General features: G+C 39.5%; 1 protein-coding gene across 1 annotated transcript in view; it reads left to right on the top strand.

Moving 5' to 3' along the window:
- Positions 1-4,839: 4,839 nt before the first annotated feature.
- The window catches only part of LOC100890779, a 47,846-nt gene continuing 39,902 nt past the window's right edge, over positions 4,840-12,783 (top strand). The window contains exon 1 of the mRNA XM_030994041.1: positions 4,840-5,471. The gene's annotated coding sequence lies outside the window, so the exon portion shown is untranslated. The remainder of the gene's footprint in view (positions 5,472-12,783) is intronic.

The raw sequence follows: 12,783 nt of genomic DNA, 5'->3' as shown, positions 1-12,783 counted from the left end.
AATGCCCATTTTCATTATCATAACTGCCCTTTTTGCATCGTTGTTGTTCTCTGGAATCAGAGAATAATACTTATTGAGGTCTATAGTAGCACAATTAGTAATAATAGCTACAATTACAACTACGACTCTGTAGAATCGTCTTTTTTCTGGTAGGTGAATTCTTGTGGCATGCACTCGATGAAAGGAAAGCAAATCACAACATACACATACAAACCTAGTTTCTCATCCATTTATTTTTTGGTCGCACATACAAATGCTATTGGGCATTGCTGCATATTAACTTGTGCTTACAGTCGTCTACGGCAAAACATTTCGGGTAAAAACAATAAATAAGAAAACCAAAGTTTATTAAATATTTGTTTTAATTTAGTAATTCTATATAGCGTACAAACAAATAATTGATTGTTTAAATAATATATCTAGTCGAGTAGTCATACATAGTCTTTAAAATGTTACAAAAAGTAAGCAAATCATAATAACAATACTACAATAGAGTACTTTTTTATAAATGAGTAGCTACGATATAAATCAATCTTATTAGTACTATACTTGTTTATTTTAAACAATTTAGAATACTTTGTTATTTGTAGTTATTTTGAGTGTCTGTTTGTACATGTGGTTTTGGAGGCAGTTACGTTTTAATGAATGTGAACAAATCAAGGCCTCCTCGAAGTTCAGTCTGTAATGCCCTCTTGCGCACACCCTACAACTAAAGCATCTGGCGAGTCGTCGGCAACGCGATGCACTAAAAGTTGTGATATTCTACCACTTGTTAAGACTAATTATGGAGGAATTTCTGGCTAATTAAGGACACATACCTAGTTTGTATACTTTTTGGTTTATATAACGACACTCCAGACAAAATTCCTAACCCCCCAGGCCAAATAATGATAAACATATAATAATAATTATGGACATGGTTCAGTATGGAAATCTAAGAGATGTACTTGACACTACACCATTTGACACAGGTGGGACTTATCTACTTGACACTACACCATTTGACACAGATTGGAATGATCTACTTGACACTACACCATTTGACACAGATGGGACTGATCTACTTAACACTATACCATTTGACACAGATTGGACTGATCTACTTGACACTACACCATTTGACACAGATGGGACTGATCTACTTGACACTACACCATTTGACACAGATTGGACTGATCTACTTGACACTACACCATTTGACACAGATTGGACTGATCTACTTGACACTACACCATTTGACACAGATGGGACTGATCTACTTGACACTACACCATTTGACACAGATGGGACTGATCTACTTGACACTACATCATTTGACACGAATGGGACTGACCACTCAAGATACCGTGATAAACTTTCATGCACGTGTTGAGACCTTAATGAAGTTCCCCGTTAACTACACATTTTCTTTAGATCTACATCTAAGATATCACCGAAATAAATTTGTATCTGAAGCTAAACATATCACATAACCAGAGAAAAGACCAACAAAGGAGGCGGGCGCCAAAAGAATGCTTGCGGGAAAGAGAAACTAGCAATCATTTTTACTTGGCCTTAGTGTGGAAGAATACAAAAGCAGCAGTGCATGTCCCCTGAAAAGAATATCTCTTTGAATGGTTCACGCATAATGGATTCCTTGTGTATTGTAGTGAGGTAGCGATACAATCTTTATATTGAAACTCGTTTTCATAACTATTCCAGACATGACATATTTCAATATATTTCGCTTTTGTCATACAGAATAACTGGTACCCAATGACAATTATCCTATCTCTCTACCCCTTCTTCAGCCATCCAATCAGTCTTTTTTTTCTTTCTTTCTCTCTCTCTCTCTCTCTCTCTCACTCTCTCCCACTCCCAGCCGTTCTCTCTCTCTCTCTCTCTCTACCTCTCTCTCCCTCCTTCAGCCATTCGATCAGTCATTCTCTCTCCCTCCTTCAGCCATCCAATCAGTCATGTTTTTTTTCTCTGTCTCTCTCACTGTCTCCCACTCCCAGTCGTTCTCTCTCTCTCTCTCTCTACCTCTCTCTCCCTCCTTCAGCCATTCGATCAGTCATTCTCTCTCCCTCCTTCAGCCATCCAATCAGTCATGTTTTTTTTCTTTCTCTCTCTCTCTCTCTCTCACTCTCTCCCACTCCAAGCCGTTCTCTCTCTCTCTCTCTCTCTCTCTCTACCTCTCTCTCCCTCCTTCAGCCATTCGATCAGTCATTCTCTCTCCCTCCTTCAGCCATCCAATCAGTCTTTTTTTTTCTTTCTCTCTCTCTCTCTCTCTCTCTCTCACTCTCTCCCACTCCCAGCCGTTCTCTCTCTCTCTCTGTCTACCTCTCTCTCCCTCCTTCAGCCATTCGATCAGTCATTCTCTCTCCCTCCTTCAGCCATCCAATCAGTCATGTTTTTTTCTCTGTCTCTCTCTCTGTCTCCCACTCCCAGTCGTTCTCCCTCTCTCTCTCTACCTCTCTCTCCCTCCTTCAGCCATCCAATCAGTCATGTTTTGTTTTCTCTCTCTCTGTCTCCAACTCCCAGCCCTTCTCTCTCTCTACCTCTCTCTCTCCCTCCTTCAGTCATCCAATCAGTCATGTATTTTGTCTCTGCCTCTTTCTCTGTCTCCCACTCCCAGCCGTTCTCTCTCTCTCTCTCTACCTCTCTCTCCCTCCTTCAGCCATCCAATCAGTCATTTTTTTTCTCTCTCTCTGTCTCCCACTCCCAGCCTCTCTCTCTCTCTACCTCTCTCTCCCTTCTTCAGCCATCCAATCAGTCCATGTTTTTTTCTGTCTGTCTGTCTCATTGCCCTTGTCTGCCTTTCTCTCTCACTTAATATTTCAATTTACCTCTTAGTATCTCCCCCCCCCTCCTCTTACATTCTTTGAAATACTTTATCACGTAAATAACTCTCTCGCTCTCACCCACTCACTAATTTCTTTTTTCGCTCTCCCATTCGCTTATTAATTGTTTTTCTTCACTTTCTGTCTCTCAATTTTAATATCTCTTGCTGTTATTTATACCTAATAATTGAGAGGAAAAAACTCACTCTCGTTTTGCTCTCTCTCTCTCCCTATGTATATTTTCCATTGACGCACAAACTCAGTTAATCTCTCTCTCCATTCGCCCCTAGATCGAGCTTATCGTGCATAGTGCCGGCGTATTACCCACGATGTGTTATTATTCGTATTTGTTCATCGTCATTTCAATGCTATTTGAAATATTTTGATGACAATAAACGACATTGTGGTGCTATTTTTACGTACCGTCCCATGACAGTCGCATAACAGATACATTTACACCATACCCTTACCCCGCCCCCTCTCTCTCCCTCTCTCTCTCTCTCTCCCTCCCCCTCTCTCTCTATCTCTCTCTCTGTCTATCTCTCTCTCTCGCAATACGATTACAGAAATGCACATGCACCCCCCTTCTTTTGGAACTACATTTGTACGCCACTGACTTCCAACTTTATCTAGTCTATCTCAGAGAATGGGTCTTACCATTAAAAAATAAATAAACTAGAAACAAGAATGTTTAAGTAATTACTTTCATGGCTACTTTTTCTCAGGTTTTTGATTGCCTGGGTGCAGTGCATGATTTATAAGAGCCATGATTAACAGAGATATTTTCTATATGGATGTTTTTACTGTTCGTTTGCATATTGACAAAGAAATAATGTTAGGTTTACACTCTAAAAACTGAAATGTTAAATATCAACTTAAAAAGACCGAGGAGTGACCACTCTTTCAAAATGTCAGATTGTAACTTTTAACATGCTGGATTCAACTTTTATAGTGTTGGATCCAGCATGTTAAAACTGCCCCCCCTACCCCAAGCCACTTATTTACAACTTTATTTAACTTATCACAGACAAGACATACAAAACTAAAAACTAGAATATTGAAGTCAATGCTTCTAATTTTTTACCTTTTCCCAGATTTGTAATTGGCTCATTGTCTTACACATTCTATTTCCAATGTTTTCTTAATGACTTTGAGATACGCCCCTTTTCCTTCTCCTAAGTGCCACTTTTCACCTCTGGTAAGAGCCCTGTTCAAAATCTAATAGGTGCCCCTTTTAATATGAAAAGTGCCCCTTCTCATAAGTGCCCCTATTCAAATCTGATAGGTGCCACTTTTACCTTGACAAGTACCTCTTTCCTTTGCAATAAATGCCCCTTTCCTTTGTTATTGGTGCATATTTCCCAGTTTAATATGTGTGTCCCTTTACATCTCTAATGAGTGTGCCTTTTAGATTTGTCAAGTTCCCCTTTTTCTTTTTAATACATGCCCCTAACCCCTTGTTATTAGCACCCCCATTTCGGGTGCCGGAAGTGTCCATTTTCACCTCTCTGATAAATGCTCCCTTTACTTCGACACGTGCCCCTTTTTCCTTTCTGATTGGACTTTTCCCTTCTGATAAGTGCCCCATTTCCTTTTCTATCAAGTGGTTCTTTTACCAATGTGAAAAATTTCTCTTGATAAGTCACCCTTTACCTTTCTATATAACTCCCGTTTAGTAAGTGTATTTTTGTCTATATTTCCCATTGTCGCCTACAAAACGTGTGCTTTTGCTGTCATATAAAAAGAGACATATCTAGTTTCAAAGAATTGGAGCAGCTTTTTGTACTAAAATGTACTCCCTTTCTACCACCACGAAGATAGCCGAGGAGGCAGAAGGCACAAGCCCTTAAAGAACAAACTGTGCCCCTGTTCAGAACATAATCGCCCTCGTTTTCAACGCTATCAAATGTCCTTACTCTATTTAAGTCGTTTAATAAAGAAATGTGTCTTTTTTACACTAAATGTTTACCCTTTAACCTACGTTGGGATATGTTGAGGTTACCATTTGTATATAGGTTTCCTCTTCTTTTTAAAGAAAGTGCTCTTTTGTTGGTGCACCCCTAATCTGAAAGACTCTCCGCTACCCCTGTAATGCAACATCGAAATCCGACACGAATACTTATCTGTAAAGTTTATTCATGCGAGCGAGGTATTGTCAACATTTCTATTTATTTTTCTCGACCTGGTCACGTTCAACTAGACTTGTTGACGCTGTATGTTATTACTTCCTCGTAGGCTGCTTCATGTCGGTCTATTCGAAACAGGGAGTCGACTTTTGATAACTGTCATACTTACTTAACTAAAGCAGGTTACATCGCATTTGGAATGAGGAGATTTCAAAGCAAGCGAAATCGGGCACTTAAACATTTGGCTGGAATTGTGATTCGAAATACTCCTGTTTAAGTTTTCTTCGTTCTCACAAGTTATACCAGTTTGAGCCATTTATAGAACGTCCTACGCTTTGAACAGGGTTTTAGTACACGAAATATTACCACGGACAGCAACCTTAGAAATCCTAACCGATTGTGTATAGTTCATTTATTACTCAACTAAATTTACATCTAAACAACTCATCCTGTACCTAAAGTAGGCAGTAAATGACGTCATTGACCTGCACTTAAAGGCCTACTGATTGATTATACAAATACAGTGAGTATTTCATACTGTTTTCAATATGATAAATTGTGGGTAAAAGAAGTGCCCTTTTTCACCTCAATTTAGAGGGTTTTGTTATTGTTAGTCAATGTGTGTGTGTTGTGAGTGTTGGTTTGTACATTTGGTTTTGGGGAGGCGGTTGTGTTTTAATGAATGTGAGAAAACCAAAGCATAACAAATCAGAACAAAAATCTATTCTTTATGTCCATATACATGTAAAGTGGTCAAGTTTTATATCTTTGGTGGTGTTATTTTTACAAATAAGGTTGTTTGAGAATATTTATCTGCGAAAAACGGTAACAAATTATCTTGATTAAATCCGCACTCTATACCATTCGGCGCCTAACGGTAGACCTACATATGCAGTATCTCATCACATTAGCACTTGCCATATAGTTTCTATACCCTCACAAAAAAAGGACTTGACTTGAAAGAGGAGAACTACCCCAAATCCGCATCTCATCTTGAACTTTTAATTATCAGTTATCTCACCCCAAAAAACATATGTTATGATGAATTCATAACCACATATTAAAAGGTAGTACGCCCCTAAAATATGAAAAAATAAGCTGTTAATTATCACGATTAGTTTGTCAGATTCACACATAATGAAGATGCATCGTGTTCAGAATGCCTCTGCAAGACTTGTGTCCTTTGAATTTCTTAAAAATGTTCCCATATTACACCCGTTTTCATTAAGTTACATTCAGAGGCGGCGGTGCCCCACATTTAGTTAAATAACCGAAATTGCCCCTTAAACTTTGTAAGAAGAGCCCGTTTTTACATAGACAAAGTGCCCCTTTTACTTTGACAAGTGCCCCTCTAAATTTGTAAAAGTGCGCCTTCCCCTTTTCACCTCTGATAAGTGCCCCTTTTCTTTTGAAACGTGCCCCTTTTACATCGACGAGTTCCCATTTTCCTTTGCAATAAGTGTCCATTTTCCATTCTCATAAGTGCCCTTTTTAATCTCTAGTAAATGCCCCTTTGCAGGCATGATAAGTATCCCTTCACCTCTGATAATTGCCATATTCAAATCTGAGAGGTGCCTCTTTTACTTTGTAAGAAGTGCCCCTTCCCCTTTTAATAACTACCCCTTTTTAACTTGGATAAAAGACCTTATAATTTCCCAAGTGCCCCTTTTCCTAATGATAAGTACCGCCATTTAATAAAAAGAGCCCCTTCCCCTTCTAATCTCTGATAAATGACCCTTTTCAGGTACGAGAAGTCATTCCTTTTCACTTCAGATACGTGCCCCTTTCACCTCCGATGAATGCCCCTTTGAAATGTGAGCGGTGCCAATTTTTCTTTCGACTAATGCAAATTTTCCTTTATTATAAATGCCATTTTTCCATTCACATATTAAGTGCCTCTTTTCATATCTACTCATGGCCCCTATTCAGGTGTGATATATGCACCTTTTCACCTCTGATAATGTCCCTTTTAACAATGATACATGCCCATTTTTTCTTTCTAATAAGGGACCTATCCCCGTTTCATAAGTGCCCCTTTTCACCTCTTATAAATGCATCTATCAAAATTTGATGGGGCCCCCCTTTTCCGTCGACAAATACCATTTCCTGTTCTCATCAGTTTCTTTCTTAAATCCCTGGTGAGCGCCTCTTTTTGAAGGTGGAAGAAGTGCCCCATTTTAACCCTCTGATATATATTTGTTTAAACTTTGACACGTGCTCCTTCTCTTTTCTGATAAATGTCCCCTTTTCCTCTCATCAGTAAATGCGCCCCTGACTTCAAGCGACTAAGAGCAATTTCCCCTAAAGCTCGCACGCTACACAAATACTTTTTCAGACCATTACACCCGACTGCAAAGTGTGATGCTCAAGCAATATCTTGTATGGTGTATGAAATGAAACACATATTGAAATCATCCCTGATGATGTAATCACAATGTAGGGGTATACACCAATGTCTAAAAATGGTATATTTTCGCTTTGATAGAGATTTCCCTTTGTAGGTGCCCTTTTTTCTTGGAGCCCCCCCCCCTCCCCCCCCCACCCCTACTTTGTAAGTTACTAGGCCGCCCCCGGTTACATTGGTTGCCAGTAAAGCATGATATTGTATTTAGAAAAGTTTTGCTCGTTTAACTAGTTGTCTGAAATGTTATCTAAATAAACACATCCATATTGAAATAACTTACGACATGCAGTTCTAAAGTTATACCTCGATAATGCGCTGTCAGTTGTGCTGCCCCAAAGCTTTGGAACCACCTAAAACATGATATAATAAAAACCTCATCTAAAGCCGTCTTAACAATTTTGTTGATGACCCAATTTGTTCAGAAGCTTTTGAGCAATATATAATTGTAGGTCCGTAAAATGGCACTGTTGGGAGATTTTTTCCCCATCGTTGTTTTATTGTTCATCACAGCGCTGTAGAGTTTACTAGATAGTTATATGATAGATACAACGTTGTAATTGATTCCAAGGTCGTCATGTGATATCGATTACGTTGTTCGTAATTAGCATATTCGATTCATGGTAAATCTTTTCACGTGATATCTTTTTCGGTCAAATGAGTATATACGGTATTGGTTTTAAACCGTATCCAAGCAACCCTATAACCACCAGCTAAGCGGGGAAGGGAAGGGGGGGGGGGTAGTTTATTGGAGGGTTCCTGTTGCCTGGTGCGTACACAGGGGGGGGGGGGCGAACCCCCTCAATTATTTTTTGTTGGTGTGTTTTGGAGGTAACCCCCCCCCTCATTTGTTTGTATAAATGTTTTATATAAATAATAAAAATAATACAAATAATGCTAATGGGTGACCTAAAAGAAGGTGACCTTATCCCCCCCCCCCCACGGAACGAAATGTCGATCGGTCAAATTTTCAAATTTCGGGACCAAAAAATGTGTCCTCTTATGTTTTGATAAAGAGGAAACAAATAAACTTGACACTTGAAAACTTAAATACATTCACAAAATTGTAGTTTGATACGTAAAATGAACTTTGAAATATTTATCAAAATTATCAATATTATACCTTTTTTCTTAAATTTGTTTTACATCTAATCCTAAAATATCACAGAATTAATTTGTTACCAAATAACAATACAAAAAAAGAAGGTGGGCGCCCCAAAAAATGCTTGCGGGGGCGAGAAACAAGGAGTTATACGAATACGAAAGCTGCAATGTCCCCTAAAAAGAATAGCTCTTCAAATTGGTCACACACAATTGAGTTCCTTGTGCAGTGTAGTGAGGTAGCGATAACATTTTTATATTGACACTCGTTTTCATATCTATTCGAGACATGACATATTTCGATTTCTTTCGCTTTTGGCATACCTAATAACTGGAACCCAATTACAGTTTAACTATCTCTTTAATCCCTCCTTCAGCCATCCAATCATTCATTCTTTGTCTCTCTGTCTGTCTCCCGGCCCCTTTTCTCTCTCTCTCTCTCTCTCTCTCTCTCTCCTCTCTCTCTCTCTCTCTCTCTCTCTCCCTCTCTTTCACTTAATCACACTCTCTCTCTTACCCACTCACTTATTCATTTTGTTTTTGCTCTCCCTCTCGCTCATGCAATTTCTATCTCACTATATCACTATCTCTCTTTCTCAATTGATCTCTTTCTTATATTGATACCTGCTAATTCGATAAACTCGCTCCTGTTTTGGATGCAGCAGAAAAGATCTATGGGAAATGACGTCATGGCAGTGGTTGAGAATATCAGTTTTGTCGGTTAGTTTTTAAATATAGCTTTATGTCTAATGGTGCATTTTAGGGGAAAGCATTAGCAACATTTGTTGCTGAATTTAAGCAGCAATTGTTAGCCATTTGATACAACAATCAACCATGACGTGTCAATTTCCTGTTTGAAGTAGGACTCACAATTCGTTTTACAGCTGGTTCCGCTTGGTTGACTCCACTGTTCAGAGGATGTAGCAGAGAGGGAAAGAGGTGAATGACGATGTGTTATTTCTTGTATTGGTTCATCGTCTCTTCAATGCTATTTGAATACTTTGATGACAATAAACATGGTGGTACTATTCATATGCAACCGTCACCTGACAGATAAATTAATCAGTACCTGGCTTAATAATATGAAAGACAACTGAATTTGAACTCTGGGTCAAACACCCCCCTCCCCTCCTCACCCCTCTCTCTCTCTCTCTCTCTCTCTCTATCTCCCTCTCTTACTCTTCCGCAGTACGTTTGGAGGATTAGACGTGCGCTCTTTTTTCTCCCCCTAAAGGCCCGGTCACACAGCCTTTCGCGTCTGTATCGCGGGTAAAATTTCGCGATTTTTTTTTGCCCGCGGTTGCCCGTGGTGGAAAATGTGCAAAATTGGCTTACCCGCGGTTTACCCGTGGTATGCCCGCGGAACAGACGCCGGCGACTGTTCCGCGTCCTTATCGCGGCTGAAGCGCGGCGGTACCGCGGCCTACCACGCTTACACGCGGTACACACGCTAATGCACGTGATAACAACGCGGTACAGACGCGGAACAAACGTGCTATGACCGTGCTCCACCCGCGATTACCCGCTAAAATTTCGCGTCCAATTCCGCGTGTAACCACGTCTTAACCGCGGCCGTAGCACGTCCTAGCACGTTCGTTCCGCGTCTGTACCGCGTCTTTACCGCGTGTGTACCACGTGTACCGCCCGCGATTACCCGCGGTCTAAATTTTTGGGCAGCCCAAAACTTTTTCGCGCGGCCAACCGCGTGTGAATTTCTTACCGCGTGTAACGACGGGTAAAGTACGGCTGTATCGCGTCTTTATCGCGACCTCAAAGCGTCCAACAGCGTCTGCTTCACGGGCAGAAATTTTTGGCCGTGATTCGGCCGCGATACGCCCGTGGAGGGCTGTGTGACCGGGCCTTTAAGCTAGGCCACTAATTTACAACATTATCTAGCTTATTCAAGACAGTAAGTCTTACAGAAAACAAAATAATAATACAAAACCCTGGACACAATGATAAAGAAGGAAACGCTATTTATATATATCTAATAAAGCGAATGCATAATTATGTTGATTACTTGGGGCAGAATATAGAGCAAACTCTACTTTGGTAACCAATAACTGCAGTTAAAATTAGAACCTAAGTTTTGCTACAAAGGATTGTGATCACGATAACCTTCTGGTGTAATTCATTAAAGATAGTGCGATTTCACATTCACTTGCAAATATATCTAACTGGTCATTAGAAAAAAGGCAAGGTTGCTGAATGTATAAAGCAACAGTCGGTCACAATTGCTACTCTTTAGTACAACCATGATGTGGCAATTTACTCTTTTAGCTATGACTCACAATGATTCGGGTCACAGTTGATTCTACTCTGTTGATTTTACTGTTCGGGTGATTTAGCAGAGAGAGAGAGATGGAAGAATATTCTCGCGATTACCTACGATGTATTACTATTCTTATTTGTTCATCGTCATTTCAATGCTATTTGAATATATTTTGTTGAGAATAACCGACATTGTAGAACTATTTGTACGTACCGTCACATGGCAATCACAGGACGAATAAATTCATCAGAACCAGGTTGAATAATTTGAAAGAAAATAGAAATTGAACCCCGGGCCAACCCGTCCATTCCGCCTCATCTCTCTCTCTCTCTCTCTCTCTCTCTCAATACAATTGGAGAAATAATCGTGCCCTTTTCCATCTCTCCCTTTGGAGCTACGCCACTGATTTACTACAAACTTTATCTAGTTTATTCCAAAAAGTAGGTCTTACAATACAAGAAATGGGAACAAGAATGATAAAGTACATGTAAATACCTCTTACTGCTACCTTTTCCAAGGTTTGTAATTGGCCGGACGTTTGAAGTGAATGATTTACCCCTGGCCAGTCAAGATGTAAATGAGATATTTCTAATATGGATGTTTGTATCATTAGTTTGCATAATGATGATGACATAAAGTTCGGTTTACACGCGATGGGGTCAACATTATTAACGTTGTTTTCTCCGTGAGGGCGCCCTGCAATCATATTAGTCCACGCATTATTTGATATGACCTCCCACAAATTGCAACAGAAAGTCTGTCAACTGTTATATACACAGAAATATGTCCTCAAAACTCTTAAAGATTAAGACCAGATATGGTCTTTCGATTGCATTGTGAAAGAAACGTTGTGGAATCGATCAGAAAAGGTTGATCATCTAGCATATAAGTATTGGTGTGTACTGCAAGGTTCTTGAATCATCAAAATGATAAGAAATTTTGCCCAGTCTTGGTAAAGTTTCAATTTACCAAATCTATCAATTAGTAGGCGGTTTCTCGGCAAAATTTGTATGCTCACGTATTAGTCAAAACATACTCTTTTCACATGGTTGGTAATAAGAGCTTCCATTTCATTTTTTGAGAGGGGGGCGAGTTTCCAAAACTGTTCTTTACCTTTAAGGAATCATGGTGGGAGAAAGTTCTATGGCGGCCATTTTTCAAATATTTCCCTATGTCTCTGCTTTTAAAGAACATAGAGCTTTGATTTTAAGTGCTTAACATACATTCTAGGGACAAGGAATCGAATGGAAAAATATTCAAGAAGCTCAACCTAGCCAAAAAGTCGAAGCAGCAGCCATTTCCCAAAATGGCCGCCATTAACCTGACATTTCCCAATATCTTTACTTTGAAATGACTTAACCCTAAAAAGGCCGGGGGGGATCATGCCCCCCTCCCCCTCCCTCCACGATTTTTCTGATTGTTCGAGACATATGGAAACGTTGTATCATCCGCTCAATCTGACTTGCGTGCAAAGAACAAATAAACATTTTTCCATGAAAAAGTGAAGTTTTCTAAAATGTGCGTTTCTTTCCAGCATTGGGGCGCCCGGAAGTCACTCGGGTAACATTTTATAAACTATAATATAAAAAGAACATATGCACATTTTCTGTACTTTTGTCGGAAAAAATATATTTATCCAGCACAATGTCGTCTCTTTTTGCGTTGGAGAAGAGCAAATAGCGAGTTTCAATCACACTTTGGCCGCTCTCGCAAGCTCTCACTCGTTTCAATGTGGTCAAGCGACTTTGGGGCAAGCGGTTAATGAAAATACTAATCGTTAGCTTTATTCTGGTATTAAACTTGTTTTGATTGATTGTATAATTTTGTCGGAATAAAGGAAACAAAAAGGCTCGACCAATAACTTATCAGTGTCTGAATTGACCTTTTGACCTTGAATTCCCTGATGCAAGCGCACTAATGACGGCATCTTCGCTAAATCGGCGTCTTTTATCGTAAAATGCGACACTTTCACAATGATTATTCATCTTTTTTTTAAACTATTAGTAAGGTTTAACATATTTGTTCTGATATCACTAAAGTTTTGTGTTTTATTTAATGAGT

This window comes from Strongylocentrotus purpuratus, unplaced genomic scaffold (genome assembly GCF_000002235.5).
Source record: "Strongylocentrotus purpuratus isolate Spur 01 unplaced genomic scaffold, Spur_5.0 spur5_scaffold_20, whole genome shotgun sequence".
Lineage (NCBI taxonomy): Eukaryota > Metazoa > Echinodermata > Echinoidea > Camarodonta > Strongylocentrotidae > Strongylocentrotus > Strongylocentrotus purpuratus.
This window is presented reverse-complemented; position numbering and strand designations above follow the sequence as displayed.